Source organism: Gorilla gorilla, chromosome 22, assembly GCF_029281585.2.
Source record: "Gorilla gorilla gorilla isolate KB3781 chromosome 22, NHGRI_mGorGor1-v2.1_pri, whole genome shotgun sequence".
In the NCBI taxonomy this organism is placed as follows: Eukaryota; Metazoa; Chordata; class Mammalia; order Primates; family Hominidae; genus Gorilla; species Gorilla gorilla.
Genome location: NC_073246.2, coordinates 25,360,703 through 25,371,632, shown reverse-complemented (window position 1 = coordinate 25,371,632; position 10,930 = coordinate 25,360,703). Strand labels below are relative to the sequence as shown.

At 33.4% G+C, this 10,930-nt stretch overlaps 1 pseudogene; it reads left to right on the top strand.

Annotated features, from left to right (window-relative positions):
• The first annotated feature begins 6,975 nt into the window (after positions 1 to 6,975).
• On the top strand, positions 6,976 to 8,453 carry LOC101126537 (tubulin alpha-1A chain-like; annotated as a pseudogene).
• The last annotated feature ends 2,477 nt before the right edge of the window (positions 8,454 to 10,930 follow it).

The window sequence follows — 10,930 nt, the reverse complement described above, 5'->3', positions numbered from 1 at the left end:
ATATATTTTTATGATTATATCATTCACATAAACTATAAATTGTGAATAAAATAATTGCATTGGTAAAGAAATTAATCTAAATAAAAGAACAAGGATTCACAATGATATTGTCATTATTCCTTCCTATTCCTTCCTCTCCAGAAAATGAGAATTGCTTTTGATCAGACCCTATCACTTGCATTTTCTTGCCCTTCCGTGTTTGTCTTTCCTCCAACGCCCTCTTCCAGCATCTCAGTAACTAATACAGAAAGGACTACGAGCAATCCTGAATCCAACAGAGTACATCTCTTCATTTCAGGCATGTTGCATTTAAAGAATTATAATTTGTCCATAGTAACTCCCTAAAACTAAAAATGCCACCTCAATATTCCACATCTTTTAAAGAGCAGAACAAGTCCTATTTCCTTGATAAAAATTTTCACACAGCTTCTAAACTGCATCAGTCTCCGCTTTCTTGAGTCTCCTTCAGAAACACAAGTTATCTTTTCCTATCTACGTCCTCTCTCATACTGTATTATTACTGCTATGACTCTTTCTCTAAGCTCTGTGAGGCCTGAGCTCTTAAATTGTGCTTTTTAAAATCTGACCTAACATCAGTCAAAAAGTTAGGCATATAGAAAACCAAAAAATCTCATTATATATGGTAAAGAAATAGACCTCATTAATTTATAGTTATACATAATGTTATTTTCTCTCCAAATATTTTTCTATGGTGTTGAGTAAAACACTATCAAAAACAACTTTTCTGGAAGTAATTTAATTGACTCTAGTTGATTAACGTTTATTTTTAATAAACGTATTACTCATATTCTGAACACAAAATATTTTAACACAATCATATTCCTATCAATATTTTTAAAGACAATAATCCTTTAGTTTCTACTAAAATTGCCATTTTATAAGTTAATATTAGTATTTTAAAAATATTGTTCCATAAAACATAAAACTGACATCTCTTTAGATGAAAGTAATGAGAAACATCTACCCATTAGCATATAGAAAATGTCAATCACTATTTCTAAAGATATTTTAAGTAAACAACTATTTTATAGGTAGGTTTGGGAGACTTTCTTATAATTTAGGTAAAATCCTCCTACACATTTCTTTTATTGCTTTCTTTAGATGAATGCTAGAAATGTGCAGATCTAATGCTAATATATTAAATTATTATTCATTTAAGACATTCCAAATATTGTAGGTTTTCTTTTTAGCGAAGTCTGTAGTTGAGGCATTAACATTTATTACAGGTAGTCACCTATGTAATGGCACTCAGTTTGAAAAACATCAAGTTAATTCTTGATTGTTAGAGGTGACTCAGTATCTCTAATATATTTTAAAAGATGACCTCAATTCAAGAAAAATGTCAACATAGCCATTTAAAGAATTTTGCAAAATATCTAAAGAAGTTTTAATCAGGATTGAATTTTTCCAATAATGTAGTCAAAGCACTGCTCAAATCTGGTAGGAGAAACGGCAGTCACATTTCTTTAGTTTTTGTTCTGTGAAATCCGTGGCCAAGATAAGACTTTTTCCCTTGTCACTTTTCCTCATATTCTGAAAAGATTGTGGCCAGAGTATGTTCAAGCCTAAATTCAATAAAATATATTACACATATAATGCTTATACTTTTGCGAATGTTGATCATTTTTTGTTATTTGAGATCATTCACATATATAGAAATTAATCAGAGTATTTTAAGGTGAAAAAGCTATTTTTGTAGTAAAAGACAATTTGTGAAACAACATGCTTACATTTCTCAGATTTCAGTTTAATAGTAATTGAATTCTGATTCCATTCCCAGGAAACCACATTATTTTAAGACATTGCTTATGCCACTTTTCACCATTTTTGCAGGTACTGCTCTGAAGTCGCCATGACCTCTAACCTAGATGGCTACAATACCTACTACGACTTCTTGCCTCCAGGTTTGCCTCTCTACATTCTATTCTCAACAAAGCAACCAGGGTGATTCACTTGAAACATACAAGTCACATCACGTCACCTCATGTTACTCTAATAGATTTTCATCTTCTCAGGATGGAAGTGAAGAGTTATTAGAATACCATAAAGAGACTATGTTATGTGTTCCCCAAATGCCACCCACCTACTATACTGGTTTCATATTATACTCTCACCCTTTCTCTTTCTGCTCTAAGCTGTTAGTTGTCTTCTTGTGTCTCCACCATAATATATATGTTGCTAACTCATGGCCTTTATGCATATGGTTCTGATAATCTTCTTCCTCAGATAATGTTTCACACTCACTTTATCCTTCAGGTGTTTCTGCTATATGTCACCTATCAGTGAAATCTACACTGGCCACCATATAGCGTGCCCCCATCTTCCAGCCATGCCTTGGCACCATCTCCCCAATTTATTGCTTTAATTTTCCTCATACAATTTATTGCCACTTGACTTGACACATATTTACTCATTATCTGTTTATTGCCAGTCAATCACCAGAATATTTAATGAATACGGAATAAATATGTGTTAAATGAATGAATAAATTAATACATAAAAGACAGGAGTTGAGTTTTACTTCTATACCAGAGGCAGATAATCTAAAGCCCTCGGACTAAATCTGGCCAGCCATTTGTTTTCTATAAGTACATAAAATTTTATTGAAAAGAGTCCTCCAAATTTGTTAACATATTGTTTACGGCAACTTTCGCACAATGGCAGAGTTGAATAGTTGTGACAGAATGGGAAGTTACCAAAGACAAAAATACTAAGTGCCTCCTTAAAGAAAAGGTTTGCTCACCTTTTAACTTTTGTTAAATCTTCATATAAATGACTTTTATTCTCCTACTCTTCACTTTCAAATGGGCAAGAGTAGATGTTTTTGTATCATTCAATGTTTTCAGCAAGTGATTGAAATAAGATTTTGGTTATTTGTGGGAACCAAGATTTACCTTAGGTAAGGGAACATAGTTTTGGAATCACAATTTTCACATGAAAATTGGTGACTGCATAATGAGAAGTTTCATATTTCTGTAACCATTCTCTGGGAAATATTCCCTAACTATACTGATAAAACTGATAGAAAAATACCACAGGCTAGCCATGTAATGAAAGGTGTTTAAGAGATCATTTGAAAAATAAAAGGGAAGCAATTTGGATGTGAGAGATGACATTTTACTCAGATATGTTGCTTTATCTTTCATCTTCCTCAACTTACATGGACAAGGACATGTGATGTTTAGTTCCACTGAGCAATTAAATATTTAATGAGAAAGAACACTAATTGGTAGGTAATGCTCTCATTGATTGTTTCCTAACCAGTTAGTAATTGCATATAAAAGTCATACATTAGGGACTTAATTAACAATACAAATTACTCTGCCAAAAATGGCATATCATTATCACAGAATTTATGTTGAAGCTGTCTTCATTTTCCCCTATTGTTTTGAAACCTTAGTAGAAGAACGGACACTAAATTTAACTAAATTTAAGTTGACTATTTCCATGTTTTTTTTTTCTAAATCCATTTGATTGTTCAATTGCTAAAGCCATGTATTCTTTAAGATCTGTGCTTATATGTAGAATATCTTGAGGGAATATGATTTACTGCCCCAGTTTCTGGAAAATGAACTAATATGATAAATGAAGTAGGATGAAGTTCTTGGATGGAAAAAATCAAATTGTCAATAATTTTACATTTAGTCTTAAGAAACCTATGCCATTATTAACAAATCTAACAAAAGAAAGAATACAATAAAAGAACTTTTATCTTAAAATTGATGATTTTGAATTTTGTGATAATTCAGTTAAACAACTACCTCTGAATTTTCTTTATTTGGCTTAGTGTATTATTATAAGTTGCCCTTACTTGTATTCCCTGTATAGGTTAAGAAATATAACTTTCCCACCCATTCCAAAAGACTCCCTTTGTGGCCCAGACCACTAACTGCTCTTTATCTCAATAGTTAACCACTATCCTGATACATAATCAAGTCCTTGAATTTCTTTATGTTTTGTCAAGCAAATGTGTATCCTGAGACACCAGAATACAGTTTTCCCCATTTTTGCTGTGTCTAAATCTCCATCCTTTTCTTTTCCTTTTACTTCTTTTTTTTTTTTTTTTAAGAAACTGTAAAGTTTGCTTTGGAAAGTTTTCCTGAATCTGAGTCAGGCTGATTATAAACTCATGGTACACTTTAACATATTTCAGAAAAAGATTTGATTAAAGTCTTTAGATGATTTCCTTTAACAAGAGGCTCAGTATATCTGCCTTCTGGCTTTTATTTTTATTTTTCTCCCAGCCATTTATTGCCTGCTAATTGTTCATTTCATCTTCCATTTGGTGTTAAAAAGTGGTTGCAATTTAATTCTATCATTTTATTTTTTCAGGTGTAATAATTTTGCAAAGGAATACTACCTGTCATCTACTATTTGATTATCCAATGATACAGTTCATACAGGAAAGGTGGAAAAATCATCTCGATCCTTTCTGTCATTTAATCAGTTTTCCAAAAGTGATTTGGATCACTGTTTTTTCAGCAGTTGATCAATTATTAGTTTTCACATTTATATAAACTCATGGATTTATGATGAGTTTCAATTCATTGTGCCTCTTATCCTTATTGAAGTTCAATTTGTCTCATCTATGATGAGCAAAACATCAGCAGGTTGGCTCTTGAATTCTTCAGGCATGATCCTAGCGGTCATTGATAGCTTCCTTGCTATCTGTTTTATCAAGATGGTCTGTACTCAATCTTGTACATTTTCTTCCACAGGCATGAACACATCCATTTCTCCCCAAAACACATTATCTTTTAAATTGGACAGTACTACAATCTGAGTTTATTATATTTTCTAGTTCTTTTCAGGGGATTTAGGATTAATAGATAAAGACAAAGTTACACAGATAAAAGCTGTGAGGCCATACTGATATTTCCATCTTCATTTCCAATTCAAAATTATAAGATTTTTGCAAGACTTCTTCTATATTACCTCTTTGTTGCAGTTCATATGCCTTGATAATTCTGGCTCTCAAAATACAAGAGATGATAGAATGAGAATATCCTGTAATTACTCATTTGCTTGATTTCTCATTGTACATACAACTGTCTCAGAATAACAATACTAACACTGTCATCTCAATTATGATTACTAACAAGAGTTTTGTTATTTTGTTTTGCATTTCTCTGTTCTCCAATTTATATTATTTCTACATTGATGATTTGTATCTTCTTTCCTTGTTCCTGATCAGTCTGACTAGAAGATTATAAATTGTATTAATCTTCTCAAAGTATACATTTTGGGTAAATTGATTTTATTTATCTATTGTTTGTAGGGTCAAGTATTCTAAGTGTGACATGTAGATCAGTGTGGCTTTCTCTCATGCTTTCCTGTCAGCCTTGCTGACTTTATTTTATTTTTGTTTTCTAGGTTTTCAGCTATTCATCCATTAAAGGTCAAACAAAAATTGCTCCTCAATGTCTTCCCATCTATTTTTAAGGTGGTTTTAAAATAAAATATATTCCTTATTTTAAAAGATTTTACTCATTTATGATTACAAGTTAATTGCCAAGTGAACTTAAATATGGTTTGAATGTTTCTCAACAGATAGCTTTAAGTAGGTAAGTTTACCAATGGTTCATTAAAAAATAAAGATTTAGTTATAATCCTGAACTGTAATGATATAATTAACTAACACTTTAGAACAGTGCCTAGTACATGGTAGGAGCTCAAGAAATGTTAGCCAATATTATTTTCATCTTTTTTAAACTAAAAATGCCCATGTATGTGATGCTGTTTGTGAAATACTTGTCATGTGTATTGTAAACTTTTTTTTGGAAATAAATAGCTCAGATGAGGTAATCGTAAAGTTTTCATTAATGTGACTTCCAAGCCAGTTTTATACTACAGTCACTGAAAATAATAGGTATGTGACAGATTTTGCTTAGAAAACATTTCTAAATTAATAGAATAAAATAGAGAACCATTTGAAATTATTTTTAATAGAAATCTGCAAGATTGGGATTTATGTTAATGTGGTCCCCCATTGTAGCCCCAAGGGTTCCACGTAGAAGCTGAGAATTAGCTATATTAGAAAGAAATAATTTCATAGTGACTATTTTTAAAAACAATAATTTCAAGTTTCATGAAACTATGCAGGAGTTTTGAAAGTGTTTCCCAAGTTAGAGCTCAAAATATTTTTCTTTTAAAAGTGAAATTAAAAAGTTTCATATAATAAAAAATTAAATAAGTCCAATGTTTGACCTTTTGAAATTGAGACAATGATAAGAAAGAAAAGGTTATCGAAAAATACAGAGACAGAGTTGAAGGAAAAAATCATTTATGAAAAAAATAAAACTGACACAAAAATAGGTATTAACAAACTATAATGTACCATACAGTGTAATGTTTGGAAATAAAGTTAATAATAAATTCATTGAAATAGTATGGAAGTTTATATATTTTCATTGTATTTATGAAAGAGAAACACCTATTCATTGTCATCTTTTTACTACATTTAAACAGTATGTTACATTATGTGTCCACTGCTACGGACAGCCATAAATTAATTAGTTTAAGATGACATTTCAAAACTTAATACCAAAGTTTTGTCACCATTATGTAAAGGTTAAAATGACATGTCAACGCCTTCTTGGAGCAACTGAAAGGCTAGCAATAAGCAATAGTTCAAGCCTTATGACAGATGACACCAGATTTCCTTGTGATCCCCTTCAAAACTACCAGAATGTTATATTACTTCCAACTACGGTTGTATTTTTCATATACATTTCATGACTTCAACATTTTGTCTTAATCATAATCTTTTATAGCTAGACTTATTTAAATTTACATTAGTTTTACCTTGATCATTTTTATGTGCAAATTCTAAAGGGGATGTTTAAATATAAATATTACTGAGTGCATTACTTACCTTGACTCTTAGCTTGTTGGGATTGGTCATTGGACCCATTATCTGCTCCTGTCGCTTTAGCCTCCTAACTCTTAGCCACTATGTGTGAGTGCATCTTCATCCACATTGGCCAGCCTGGTGTCCAGACTGGCAGCTCCAGCTGGTAACTCTACTGCCTGGAACATGGCATCCAGCACCATGGCCAGATGCCAAGTGACAAGACAAGACAATTTGAGGGGGAGGTGACCCCTTTAACACCTTCTTCAGTGAGACAGGCACTGAAAAGCATGTGCCCAGGACCGTGTTTGTAGACCTGGAACCCACATTTATTAACACAGTTTACCCTGACACCTACTAGCCACCTCTTCCACCCTGAGAAGCTCATCCCAGACAAGGAAGATGCTGCCAATCGCTATGCATAAGGCCACTACATCATTGACAAGGAGATCGTTGACCTCATCTTGGACTGAGTTCACAAGCTGGCTGATCAGTGCACAGGTCTTTAGGGCTTCTTAGTTTTCCACAGTTTTGGTGAACAGACTGGTTCTGGGTTCAACTCCCTGCTGATAGAAAGACATACGTCTTTCTGTTGATTATAACAAGAAGTCCAAGCTGCAGTTCTCCATTTACTCAGCAACCCCCCATCCTCCAAGTTTCCATAGCAGTAGTTGAGCTCTACGACTCCATCCTCACCACCCACACCACCCTGGATCACTCAGACTGTGCCTTCATAGTAGACAGTGAGGCCATCTATGACATCTACCATTTGGTTATCCAATGATATAGTTCATATAGGAAAGGTTGAAAAATCACCTTGACCCTTTCTATAATTTAATCAGTTTTCCAAAAGTGATTTGGATGACTTTTGGAAAGCTCAATATTGAGTGTCCAAACTACACTAACCTTAACCATCTCATTGGCCAGATTGTGTCCTCTATCACTGCTTCCCTCAGATTTGATGGAGCCCTGAATATTGATCTGACAGAATTCCAGACCAATCTAGTGCCATATACCCACATCCACTTCCCTCTGGCCATGTGTGCCCCTGTCATCTCTGCTGAAAAAGCCTACCATGAACGGTTTTCTGTAGTAGAGGTCACCAATGCTTATTTTGAGCCAGCCAACCAGATGGTAAGATGTGATCCACACCATGGTAAATACATAACTTGCAGCCTATTGTACACTGGTGACATGGTTCCCAAAGACTTCAGTGCTGCCACTGACATCATCAAAAACAAATGCTGGATCCAGTTTGTGGATTGCTGTCCCTCTAGCTTCAAGGTTGGCATTAGTTACCAACTTCCCACTGTGGTACCTGTTGGAGACCCAGCCAAAGGACAGAGAGCTGTATGCACACTGAGCAACATCACAGCCATTGCTGAGGTGTGGGCTCACCTGGACCCCAAGTTTTACCTGATGTATGCCAAGTTCCTTTGTTCACTATTCCATGGGTGAAGGGATGGAGGAAGGAGCGTTTTCCGAGGCCCACGAGGACATGGTTGTCCTTAAGAAGGATTATGAAGTGGTTAGTGTGGATTCTGTTGAAGAAGAGGGTGAGAAGGAAGGAGAGGAATACTAATTATCCATTGCCTTCAGCCCTCCAGCATGTTAATACGCCCAGAATTTCAGCTTCAACATCAGCTGACAGGCATTCAGGCTTTTTGGTTAGATCGTTTTCACTCAGCAGTGATCATGTCTTTTCCATGTGTACCTGTACAATTTTTTCTTCATGTCTCAAAGTAAAGCCTTTAGAATAAAAAATGAATAAAATAAATAAATATGAATATTATTCAATTACACAGGATATGTTTTAGTTTCATGAAGAGATTAATGTAGCCCCTATAAGTAATGAGAATTCATACCACTGTTCACTGGATTTGAATATATAGTTATTTTATGTTTTGACAAACATAAAATATGAGAAAGATCAGAATAGAAGATGAATGTATATTAATAAGGATAGTATTTTATGAGTACATAGGATCTGTTATATATCCCTATCCATTATGTAACTCAATCTATCATCTATATCCAGGGTCTGCAAACAACATCCTCTAGGCCAAATCTGGCTTGCTGCCTGTTTTCATAAATAAAGCTTTACTGAAACACAGCCATGCTCTTTTGTTTACACATTACCCATGATTGCTTACCTAGTACAGTGGCAAAGTTGAGCAGTTATGACAAATCCACGAGCCATTTAAAATACATATAGCTGGTCAGGAATGGTGGCTCATGCCTGTAATCTCAACACTTCGGGAGCCCAAGGCAGGCAGATCAATGAGGCCAGGAACTTGAGACCAGACAGACCAACATGGCAAAACCCCATCTCTACTGAAAAAGTACAAAAATTAGCCAGGTGTGTAATTACAGCCAGGCACACACCTGTACTCTGGAGGCTGAGGCAAGAGAATCACCTGAGCCTGGGAGGTGGAAGCTGCAGTGAGCCGAGATAACATCAATGCACTCCAGCCTGGGCGTAAGACTGAGACCCTGTCTCAAATAAATAAATAAATAATAAAATAAAATACATATAGTCCTTTGCAGGAAAAAGCTTTCTTATGTCTAATCTGTAACATCAATATTAATATATGTATCTAATCATCTATCTAATCTCTTAATATATATGTATACATACATACACAAATATGTATGCATACATATATATGTGTGCCTGAACGTATTTATACATGTGTATATATTACTCTGAATACATTCATTCTTCCAAAATGGGCTTCTGATGGCACACACATTTGAAACAGAAATACCACTATCAAGTAGAAGCAAGACAATAACAAAAATAACAAAAACCAAAAAGAGCAATATTTTAAAAATGATGATTTGTTCAATTTGAGCATTATTTTGGTCTGAGATTTCTGGCAGATATGACAATAAACAAAATATTGAGCTACATTGTTCTAATTAGAAAATGTGGTAAATTAAAGCAAATTCAAAAGAACACAAGAGTAATTTCCTTCTTACATTTTTCTGTAGATTTACGGATCACAGTCAAGTTGACCACAGAAATATAATCTCTCTCTGTTTTTATGAAGACTTGAGTTTTAATACAGTATGCCTTATAAAGCATATTTCCTGAGGGCTTTATCAATCAACAAATATACAATAAACTGAAGTTCACTTTATGTGATAGGAAAAAATCTATGATAATATAAGGAGCCATATAATTTAATTGTGAAAATTAACATTTTTACATTTTCAGTAATAAAGGAAAATATTTGTAGTAACCTATTTAAATAGGATAAGTAAATATATATTTTGAGTGTCTTTTTTACTTTCTATTTTTTAATGCCTGAATGCTAAAGCTAACATGTATTTTCACACAAAAAAGTCTAATATGAAGGGTTTATATAAATGAGTTTAGTAATATTTTGACTCCATTTTGCTCAGAAAAATGTTGAGTCTTAAATTGTAAGGGTGAGAATAATAAAAAAACTAAGAACTGTTGATTGATAGTGCCCTAATCTTTCCCTTGTAAGAAGGAAAATCAATGCACTTATAATTTCTTATTGAGTTGCAATACTCTACAATAATATATTAACATAATTTTGATCATCATGTTGACAACTCATGGATTAAAGTTGACTTTATGTGATGTGATTATTATAAATATTAGATTTTTATTTTCTCCATATTGCAATGGATAATCTTATGTATTAAGTAGAATAACTAGGAGAAAAATATGTTTTTCATTATTTCATATAGAGAAGTTGGTAAGCTTTATACACTTGTTATTTGTTGTTAAAATATAAAGATGCAGCTAAGTGAAGAGAATAGAATCTTTTTTCTTCAAGAAACTATGGCTATTATTATTAAATAATTATCTGGCTAAGTATAGTAATGCAGCAAAAAGATTTTTTAATGTACTCTTAATACTTAAGGGGAATAATAGAAAAAATATTGCCTCACTTCTTAAAAATGTCAACAGATATTTTACTACTGTTGTTAAAAACTCTCTTTGGAGCAAGGCACAGTGGCTCATACATGTAATTCCCACACTTTGGGAGGCTCTGGCGGCTGAATCATTTGGCCAGGAGTTTG